The 11847-nt window shown below is 38.3% G+C and overlaps 1 protein-coding gene across 1 annotated transcript in view; it reads right to left on the reverse strand.

Annotated features, from left to right (window-relative positions):
• LOC122712691 (serine/threonine-protein kinase NLK2) overlaps positions 1-11847 on the reverse strand; it is a 197352-nt gene that overhangs the window by 183433 nt on the left and 2072 nt on the right.

Here is an 11847-nt window from a genome sequence, read left to right on the forward strand (position 1 = left end):
GAACACGTCGAGACGCGTGGGCACGCATCGAGAGAAACGAGAGCAGAGATCCGCGGGGCGGTGGCCAGGAGCGGTGGAGTCGGTGAACGAGAGTGCCGCCGCCGCTCTCGTGCAATTTACTCGAATGCCGGTGTCCGGAGTCAATGCTGGGACCTTGCACTCGACGCGCTAGCGCGTGTGCGCGCATGCATGTCATAAACGAACGGGAGGGAGGGAGGGAGGGAAGAACGAGGCCGTGCACGAGGCGGTGAAGGAAGTGAGGAAGGAATGAAATCGACGGGAAGGAAATTCTTCTAGGCGAGGAAGAAAACGCGGTGGAAGGGAGGGAGGGAGAGAGAGAGAAGTTAGATAGGTAGGTCCGCGATACGAGACAAGGTAATCGAACGAAGGCACTGGTTTCGAAGGAAATTCGCTTAAAATGCGAGGCGCGTGATCGAAATAAGCTCGAAATACATTCACGCGGAATTGAGAAGGTGGATCGAGGACAGGTCTGAACGAAGACGATTTTCAATATAATTCGAGTTAATGAGAGACGAGTGAAAGTAATCGTTATATATCAGCGGCAAGGAAAATACGATTAATAGGAATACGAAGAATAACGTGACTTAGATCGAAAAAATTTACCGATATATCGAAAAGGGACAAATAAAAACGAGAAAGTTTCTAATTAGCAGAATCGAGCAAGGTAAAACTAATTGTAAGCATTACATCCGAGGTAAACTGTTTGAGAAACGATAAAAACAGTTTAAAATTGAATTTAAAGCAAGTGTAACTCCAAATAAAAGATTGGTTCAAGAGAAACACCGGAAAACGAGGCGGAAGAAACTTTGATTGTCGAAGAAGAAGGAAGAAATACAGGGTACAAATAAGAGGATCGAAACAAGGCTAAAAAAAAGAAAAAGAAATAAAAGGTAAGGAAGGAAAAAGGACACTTCTCAAGACAGTTATCCTTCGCTCGGAGAATCGTTAGGATAAACTGCCGCATCTATTGCTTATTCAGCCATTTCTAGAGTCCGGTTTACTGCCGCATCCGCATTGGGCTTAATCATTAACGGCCCTTCACTTTTCACACGTTCACGCCTGTTTTATCGGCCAGGATTTATGTTTATACGGGGAGTTGGACACGCGCGGCCCGTTATCGACTGAACCGCTGATTTGTCGCTGAACGACCACTAAGTGGAAACGATAAAACGCCGATAAAGAATCGCTTCACGCGTCCTCGTCGCATATCCATCGATTTCTGAATCGAAAACACTTCCGGCTGTGTCTGTGTATTCCATGGCTATTTGAAAACAAGGAATAATTTTATTTTATTAACGAAGTGTATATATATATATACATGTACATACATATATATATATATATATATATATATATATGATTCCATCGTGGATAGCTTTGAGATATTCGATATTGCGTTATTTTTATTTTTTTTTTTTTTAAGACGACGATATTATATTACGATTGCTCTTATCATCGATCGATCGTGTTTCAAATGCTTCTCTTCACCAGACGATCGTTCTCGAGATGTTTGATCTCTCAGTGTCAGTGTCAATGTTTTTTTTTTTCCTTTTTTTTCTTAGTGTCGTGAATTCCTCTTGTTGTTTGAATAACATGCGGTTGTATGCAAGATAAGGAAAATTAGAAAAAAAATACTGCTTCGGTCAATTGACTATTGTCCTCGAATGAAAATTGACATATTAGTGTAATTTTTTTTAAATAAATGCTAAAAATCATTAACCAAATGATAATTTTGTTCGTGGGTTGTAAATTACTCCAATTTTAAAAAGATATTACTCCAATTTTACTCCATACATCGCCAATTTTTATATATCGTATGGAGACTTTTTGTTTAAAAGAAAATCATTGAAAACCATTGTAAACTCTCCAAAAAAATTCTCAAAGAACAAAGCTAATGATCCTTTCAATCTTTTCGATGGTTATACGATATTTAAACGACGATGGTAATTAAGTAAGAAAAATTAAATGCATTTGGATCTATCGAACGATTTTTAATTCAATCATCGTAGTTATCAAGTCGTGACTGATGATTGACAGACATTTCTCAACAAAGGATTTGAATGAAACATCTGCCGCTATACCATAGTACCTTTAAATGGTCACTTGGAACAGAGACCAGCCATTTAACCGGATAGGTTACTTTCCATGAATTGTTATCTGACTCCAGTTCATTCTACCGTGAATACTTCAAGCGTGAGAATGAGAAACAGACGGGATGAATGAAATAGAATATTACCGTCTACAAAAATCATATCTGAAATTATTCTTAAAAACTTGTTGCTCGAGTAACTCGTAACACTATTTAAATGGACAGATTCGTAGCCATTTAAACGAGTGACTGCTGTAATCGTAGATAACTCCAATTCTTTCGCGATATTCATCACATTTTCCAATTAGACCACTTCCTTCCTTCCATCATTTCCAACGCTCTCGAAACACGAGGTTTACGAGGATTACGAAATTTCCGCTTCCTACCAATATCGAAGGACGCCATTCACGAATAGCATTCACGAAAAGCGGCGGAGCTCGTTAAACGATTCGAAATCAAGCAGGCGATTTATTTCGACACCGCGATGGATCGAGCCGATCCGCCACACGTGCCACACCGTCCCCTCCCCCCGCGATACGCGGAAACGGCGGATCGTTGTGCACGTGCGAAAGAAATACGCGTGCATCATCGGTTGCGAAACGATTTTGGCACGAGTCGAATCTCGTTTCACCACGTGCCAAACCAAAGAGAACCTAGCAGCTCTAGCGAGAGCTAGAACTTTCCTTCTTTTTGTTTGAAGGAGGGAAGAAATTTTTTTCTTTTTTTTCTTTCTTTTTCGTGGATCCACTCGAACGAGCCACGGATGCAATTAAAACGTTACACTTGGACGGTCGGTAAGATTTTCTAATTTTTCTTCTTATTTTTCGGTGATTAAGCTAGAGACGCTCGGTCAACCGGAATAATTTTAGACGAAAGTTGAACGCGGGAAGGGCATGAGAAAGTTTGTGCGCGGCTGCACTGGTTTAACTGGATCCTTTTCCTATCCTCGATCTTCTTACACGGAAAATTCTTTTAACTCCGTGAATTTCTGGGATCTTTTTTTTTTTTAAAGTCGGTACACGCGAAACGAGAATGAAGGCGAAACAATCGTTTCTAAATTCTTCTGATTTTATTTGTTCGTGAGTAAGACGAAGATGTATGGATACGTGATAAAATGATGTAAAATGGCAGTTGCGAAACTATTTGTATGCGAAAAGCGGCTACATGGTACGTGGATAATTTGTGCAATGTAGTGGATAAAAATTTTATCGTCCAAAAGTTTACTCTCGATATAGTAATTTCGTATAAGACGTATCCGTGTAATATACCGTATGAAAATTTTATGATCCAGAAGTTTTATCCTCGGCAATAGAAAATATCTGGAAAAATGTCTACGAATAAAATTTTTCAACAATTTCCGTTGTTCAATTCTCTATTAGAAATCAATGAAAATATTCGCTTCGTTTTTTTTTTTAAGATCGAATGATACGCGACATAATATTAATATTAAATTCTATCTTGAATAATATTGAAATTTTTCAATTTTGCATGCAATGATATAATTATTTTATAAAAAAAAAAAAACATTGATAATCATTATTCCAGAAGTTTCTTCTAAAGTAATGTACAATTTAAAGAAGTATTTCTAGTTGAATTAATATTATGTTAGTTTTTATTGAAATTGTAATGCGTTGTGTAATAGTCAATGCGACATATCAATTCAATAGCCGATATTGCACAACAGCCGAGAAGGAAATCAGTATTACAAACAGATTCTACATTTCGATTCTTAAACAAAGATGTGCCAATCTATGTTATACAACTATATTTGAATATTCCACTCCAGTGTAATAATCAATAACTTAACCAGCCTTAACTTAACTTAACTTTCGAGCCCCGATTTTTCTGATTTACCACAATTCCACCCCTTTTTCCAAACTCGAAGAAGACCTTAAAGAAATCGAACAACAACCAAATCCGTTCTTTACAAAATTCCTTTACAAAAACCAAATTCAAAAAATTCCTACTCGTTCTCGACGGACTCAATTCAAAGCTATACAAAGCCGAATAAAACAAAATCATCCCCCTGAAAAAACAAAACACATCATCCACCAAGCTCAAACTAACCAGAAACCCATTTACCCATTCGAATCGGTCACTTCTATTTCCGGTTGTTCATCGACGTCCACGCAATATCCCACAGCGATCCTTCCGTGCCGCGTCCTCCATCATCCGACCTCCATCCCAAGAATTCCCAAGATCCAACGTCGAAACGATCGTTAAACGGGAGGCAAGCGTGTACACTCGTTGTTCACGCTGCCCGCCCGCTCACCCCACGCGAATCCTCTCCCAGGGAGCCCCCCTATCGGAAAAATTGAACTTGGGGTGGCCGCCACCCCGCGAAGATCTCGTTTCTATTTAGCGACTCGAGGAGGGTGGACCCCCTCTCTCGTTGACTCGAGTCTCTCCCTCTTAGCCCCCCTCCCCCCTTAGGCATAAGTTATTGCCCCTTTAGAGGGGCGCGCAGATGCCTTTTCCCAACGCGAAAAGAGGGAGGTCGAGAGGGAGCAGCTTATGCACGCGCACGCGTGCACGTGTGCCGCGTGAATGCGGGATGCGAGAGAGCAGCAGAACCAGAGAGAGAGAGAGAGAGAGAGAGTTCTGTTGTTGTGTTCCGTCGAGGGCTGTATCGAGGCGATAGGAGATCCTCCCTTCTGTGCGAGGGGGGAAGATGCGAGATTCGATTTTGGCCATCCCCCTATTGATCCGTTAATTGCCGTGTGTTGCAAGATAGGGGAGGGGTTGTTATGGGGGCAATTGATCGATCGATCGATGCCACAGGTGACGAGCAGTGGACATTTTCCTTTTTTCTGTATCTCTCTCTTCCTCGAATCAATCGAATTGGTCGACGTGTCCTCGTTCTTGTAATCTATCTTATCTCGTAGAGTATTCGTGATACCTCGATACTCTTTTTTCTCTATGAGTTTCGAAGAGTTTTCTCTCGCCTCGATCCAGAAACGTAACGGTTTGTTGAACGAATATTACAATGTTACAATATTACGATGTTGGATACGTTGGTGGAGGATAGTTTCGACGTATTGCGAAATAATATCAAAAAAAAAAAAAAGAAAGAAAGAGCGTAAGAAGATATCGTTCATATATACGATTCTCGGGTCAATGAACTTTGTCGATATTGAGGTGGATAACGCGTGGTTAATTGAGGGCGAGAGATAGACGCGTTTCTTCGTTCGCGGAAACATTCCTTTTTCGATCTCGAACTATTCGCGATCTTCGTTCTCGTTAATAAGAATAAACACGAGTTGGATCCGTCCAAAGGAGGAAAGATTGAACGTAAGAAAATTTACATTGAAAACACGTTGGGGAATGCAAGGGAAGGGAGGAAAGAAATAAAAAGCGTTAAGGCTGCGAATACATTCGAGAGTAAAACTTTCGAGAATTCCTCTTGCAAATATCTTTCATAGGCAAACGCTTGAGAATAAGTTGGAAAGTAACTTTCATTCTCGACGCAGTCCTCCACCAATGAAAAATAATTCTCGTGAAAAACTCTCGATAGCATTGCTCTAACTGTCTAGAAATCCACCCTAACGAAATCGTCTTCCTCTCACCGGTTCGAAAAAAGAGGAATATTCCAGTTCGAAACGTTTCGGCCAAAAAGTCCATACAGATTTTCAAAAACGTTTCCCCAATCTTTTTTTTTCTTTCTTTCTTTATCTCTCGTTGCAGAAATTACTCCTCTCTTCGATTATTCAAATTTGGTCTCGAGAAATCTTATGCACAAACGAAACGAAGATGATGACGACGGTGCAGCGAGTTGTTTCACGAAAGTTAAGTACAGGATTAAGAGGATCGATCTCGAGTATAATATTAATATTAAGGAAATACACGAGAAATACACGAGGAGAAATACGATTCGTATTCGCGTAAATGATGAATCACGGTGTGAAAGAGCGCCAATAGAGCGGATTCAATTTATTCTATCGCCGGTTATCCAACTTTTTGGACATGGTTCAAAAGTTGAACGGCACACAGGGGGAGGGAGATGAGGCAGTCAAAGTTTCACCGCGATTTACTATTTTGCGAGAACAACGGCCAGCCTGTTCTCTTTCCAGAACGCGTTCATTATTACGAATCGGTCCAATTACGAAAATTCAAAATACAAAATATATCATTATTATTAATTTCTTTCTTTAAGTAAATGATAAGCGAGCGAATATTTAATTACGCTGATAATTGACTGGTTGGATTGATGATTGAATTGCACCCCCTCCCCCCTCTCTCTCTCTCATTGGGGTAATATCATTTCTTAAATGATACTATTCTTGGTTAATTAAATATTACGGATTTAAATGACGATAAATACACAAGCAATTATCCTGTTACTACTACTTTTTTTTTCCTTCTCAACCTTCCATCTTTTCTACGTCACCTCTATAAAATATATTGCGTCAGAATTTATTACTACCTGCCTTTGAATTATTTAACCTTTAACTGATAATTAACTACGGTAAAAAAAAAACAATTTCTATATATTTTAAATACGTAAAAAAACATAGATACATAGATCCTTTGATCATTAACAATCAGTCTCTCTCTGTAATCTTACATAAGTGAAACTATTACTATACAAGTTATTATTAAAATTTATTATTAGAATTAAGCTTTTTTTCCGCTAATATGTTTATAGAATTTAAAAAACAAAAAAAAAAACACGAATATACGATCGTCATATCGTTATATCAGAATCTGAATTTCATTAAAAAAAAAAAATTGTTGAAAATTTTAAATAATCCTAATCCTAATATGCACGTTGAAAAAGTAATAAATCATTCTAGGTCCCTAGAATTTCACAAATTGTCCTTGGACCGACGTTGTTAAATTAACTGGTTCGCAATGTAATCCGCTTAAACCGATTTCCAGCGACAATCCGAAGAGGCAGAATAAACAGGACAAAGACTTAGGATTCCGTTCTTTGACACGTGGTTGTAAAACCACGTGGAAAATAACGGATCTTATTATATACTACTCTTATTAAAAACACGTCCCCGTTTAATTTCCAACACTTTTCTCTTACACTCACGCGCGAACAAATTAACGATTCGCTTAATCCGGATAATTTAGAGCGAGTTTTATTAAAACGCGCGTATTCCTTTAAGCGTTAAATTATTTTTACAATAAAAATATATATACATACGTACACATTGCGATATGTAATTAAATACAACAGACAGGAAACACTCGTTTAGACTCTTAAAACGTTCATGAATAATGCCCGATACAAGCGGTATGTCACAAAGAACGTTCAAAAGTATTTCCTGCCGTTCAACAATTTAATTCACGCTTGTAATCCCTCTAAACGGATAATGTAAAGGAGAGGAGTCCAAGTTACTCGCCAATTTTATCTCGAGAAAGAGGAAACATATTAAAAAAAAAAAAAAAAAAAAAAAAAAAAAAGGAGAAAAGAGGACGAACGATGCGAGGAATAAAGAAACCAAAGGATTAATACAATCGCGACGACGACTAACGAGATCGAGACAGTCGCCTATGGCGAAACGATCGAGAATGAACGCGACACGAACGCGAACACATACCAATAAAGAACCGCGAAAGAACGATGCAACAATGCGACAATGCTCTTCCTTATCGAACCTTTCATGAAAACATATCGCGTTTTATATACGTATATACACATACAGGCTGTGCGCACGATTCACAGAAATAATAATCCTTCGCGTACGACCCTGAAAAGTCCAGGTTGGGAAGCCCGCAATGTAGCAACGGAAACACGGACGCGAATAAAATCCGAATAACACTTATCCTCGGCGAGCGCGCACGCAAGGCTAAAAGGCGGTCGCGCGACAATAGGTGAAAATGTGGCTTTCACATTTTTCCCTGTGGATGCCCGACCCCTCCTCCTCGCTGTGCGCCGACATTAATAGCCCGTTTTCCGAATAAACACCGTCTTTGTCATTTAAATGCGGTTACTCGATGCCGGCTGCTTCCGGTCCCAGGCTATTGTCGTCGATTACACTTGCACGATTGTGCCCGTCGATAGCTGATATTGAAAGAGGAATATGTATTTTCTTGCTTTGCTTTCTTTTTTTTCCCCTCCCCCTCCACTGTTCGTTTTTTTTTTCAAAGGATGTCGGGGAAACAGCTTCAAACGACGATTGAAAGGGTGAGAGATTGACAATTTTTTTTTCTTTCTCTCTGTCTCTCGAGAAAGAGAGAGAATTAAATGAAAACGAGAGAAATAATGTTTGCAGGTGATGAGGGTGGAAAGAAGAATAAGCAAAGATTTAATTAATCCTTTGTCGAAGGATTATTTGTCTTCTCATCGTGTTCGAAAAATAGTTGGTAGAGAATTTTGTAACGAAAACGAAACGTGTAAATTGATTATAGGAACAAAATTATCTGGTTAATGTGGAAAGAACGAAAAATGTAGATTGTTTTAAAATCGAGGATATGCTTATTGGAAGATGGAGATACTTTTTATAAAAGTTTAAATGTGAATTAAGATCGTTGAAGCGGATAGTGCGCATCATCTTTTGATTTCAACGTCACGACATACGTTTGTCATTTAAAATTCGAATATATTATGCAACGTGTATCATCGTGCTCGTATATAAGCATTCTTCGTTTAAACATGCAAGCTCCTATACGCAATCTGGTCACGATTTCTCCTTATCTCGGAATGCCGCGGTCGTCATGGTGATCTTCTGCCCCGTTCTATTCCACCCCCACCACGGATGCTTCTATCCCTTTGAAAACTGCTGACGCGTTGTATAAATTTCCCGCGCTTTCTTCGCAAAATTCTCCGAGTTTCTAAACGATTATTATACCCCATAAGGGTGTAACGAAATATCTTTAAATGAATTTTCTTTTGAAAAATATAAAATTTGTCAGAATCGAATATATAAACTTTTCTGTTTGTGCGTAAAATTAAAAAAAAAAAAAATTGCCAGCAATAGATATAATCTTGATTTGTTATTTTTAACGAATAAAGTTTCAAAAATAGAAAACGGTTGAATTTAAATTTACAAAAAATTTCGAATACTTTATTTGTGCGGCAGTGTTTTGTCACATACAAAACGATATTTGAATTCAAAGGCAGCATCAGCTGCATTTAACGAGCAATTGATCGCTCGGTTATCGACGAAACAAATCGATATTAACGGATCCGATACACCGTTTTTCTCATCTATCGGTGAGTTAAATTTAAAGTTTAAATAAAGAGGGAGATAAATAAAGAATTATTGGTGGCAGTTGGATTTATTAAAAAAAAAAAAAAAAAAATGACACTCGATTTATTTCCAAGCATAGAAATGATGAAAGACGACAATAAATATAATGGAAATAACAAGAAATTTAACCTCTTTTAAGCAAGTAAACTTTCGAGGTTATCAAAATTCATCTTCAACGAAGAAGTATTTACAACGTTTATTTAAATGGAACTTATTATTTCATTGAACCAGTAACGGATATTAAGAATACGCTATACCAATTCGTGAGCTTGTAAATATCGACCATAAAACTGAAAATGCCGGGGATTTTACAACACCGAGAAAGTATTCACAAAATGACAATAAACCAAATACAATAACAAAATCCATGGTATATCCGGCTTAACCGAACTAACGGTAATTATACTGACCGTGGGTCATGCCAAAATTATTACCTCTAGTTTTTAAATTACATTTTATTCCTTTTCACGTTCTACGTTCGAACGACCCTTCCCCTTCCCCCAGGAAATTCCGTGTTTCATCACCAGTCATGTATACTCGTGAAAGAGAAAACAAAGGAAGTTTCTACTATATCTAATCCCTCTTGTTCATTTTTCTGCTCGACAAAAGGCAGCACGGAAAATATTTCCTGACCGAGCGCTTTTTAAATGAACATACTCCGGTTTAGGGAATTTTCGGGACAATACCTGAATGCACGAAAGGCCAGAAACGATTTCAGGCGAACCTCTGTGTCACTTTATATCCCCGTATGTAAATGACGACACGTCCGACTTGTCCACGATATTTTAACCCAGGTAATCCTGGATTTTATCTTACAACTCCGGTTAACTTTATTTTGTTTAGCGTAGCGTGAGTAATTTATCGCATGTCCCCGGTGAACCCGTAATTTCTCACAATTCCTCTATTTTATCAAGCCCGCTGTTATTGTGCCCGCTATTGAAAATCGGTGATTTACGCCAAACCGTGTAGCATTTACACGCGAGACACGCGAACCCTCGAATAACTGGCGCACTTCCTGTTTGCACGCCTCTTATCGGTAAACAAAGAAATCAAGCTCCATCCGACGCGTTGTTACCGACCGTCGTGTATTTCAAACGTATTTTTCTCCCTTTCCCTGACAAACGAAGAACGCGATGGCACAAAATGAATAACGCACGTTCGCGTTATATATATATAATTTTTCCAATTGTTGTCACGTATCCTTGGTGATGAAATCAACTTCTCTCCTTTTGTAAATAAAAATTATAACAAATCTCTCTCTCCCCTCTCCCTCTCCTAGACATTATCATCGACGCGAGAAATGTTTTTCTCACAAATATTCGTCGAATCCAAGTTTGCTTATTTAGAAATAGAACCATTTACGATTCAAGGCGAACAAGTGCACACACTTGAAGCAAATAGTAATTGAATCTAAACTCGTTTAAAAAATCCATTTACTAACGACAATAATTTCAACGTATATTCGAGGCGAATAGTTTCTTCCTGATTTATAAATAGATTTATAAGAAAAATCGGGGCGCGAGGATAATTGCGCGTTTATTAAAACGTTCAGGGCACTGTGTTACCAACGGATACCCTTGACAGCGGAAAGCAAACTCTTCGCGCGTAAACAGAGACTCCAGTGCTGCCATTATTTGCCGAAGAATTAACCGCGCCGAAACACACGCTTACTCAAACCAATGCTGACCGCGTGTTGATTAAAAGAAAATAAGTCGAAGTGGCGCTCCGTATCGTAAGATAAATTAACACCCTGTCCAATATATTTATCAACAAACTCATTTTTCATTGTTCTTCGAAAAAAAAAAAAAACATTTATCAAAAAAATTCTATGATTCATCGTAACGAATTCATATATTTAAATTTAAATTCATCTCATCTGAAATATAAAACATGCGAGCAAATAAAAATTTGAAATGCCTATAATTCCAATCGGTACGAATTGAATTTTTCCTAGTATCGATAACCAGTCAGGAATTAATGAGCTGAAACGATATATTCATAATTCTACACGTGCAGCGCTGTAAAATTTCCCGAAATCGAATTCCAAGGCAATTTGTCGAATATCGAAAGGCGGGGATTATCGATAACATGGCCAGTGACGAGTACGGCTCATGGAAACGTGAAGAAGCTACAGATACAACTAATAGATATGTTCGGAAATAAAATTTAATGAGACGCCACGTGTCGTTTAAAAGAAGATAAATCAAACGAACGAGTTCAGTGACGATACGTCATTCCATTCGCATCACGTTTGCAAGAAATTGCCGACATATAAAATTTAGATGCACGATAAAAAATTGCAAAATTGTGGATGGACGAAAAAGGAGGAGAATAAAGAAAAGAGATTTACACTGCTGCTTATCGAACTCACAAATTATTCAGGACCGGAAGGCAACGATTTATATGCACGCTAAGAAAGAAAGTGCATTTACTTTCTGGTGTTTCCGGAGAGCTCTTCGACGCGAACGTGGAAAGTGGCGCTAATTAGTCGAACATTCATTTCTCGAGATTAAAATGTTTAGAAAATTTGTCGAG

This window comes from Apis laboriosa, unplaced genomic scaffold (assembly GCF_014066325.1).
Source record: "Apis laboriosa isolate Shangri-la unplaced genomic scaffold, ASM1406632v1 scaffold204_cov149, whole genome shotgun sequence".
NCBI lineage: Eukaryota > Metazoa > Arthropoda > Insecta > Hymenoptera > Apidae > Apis > Apis laboriosa.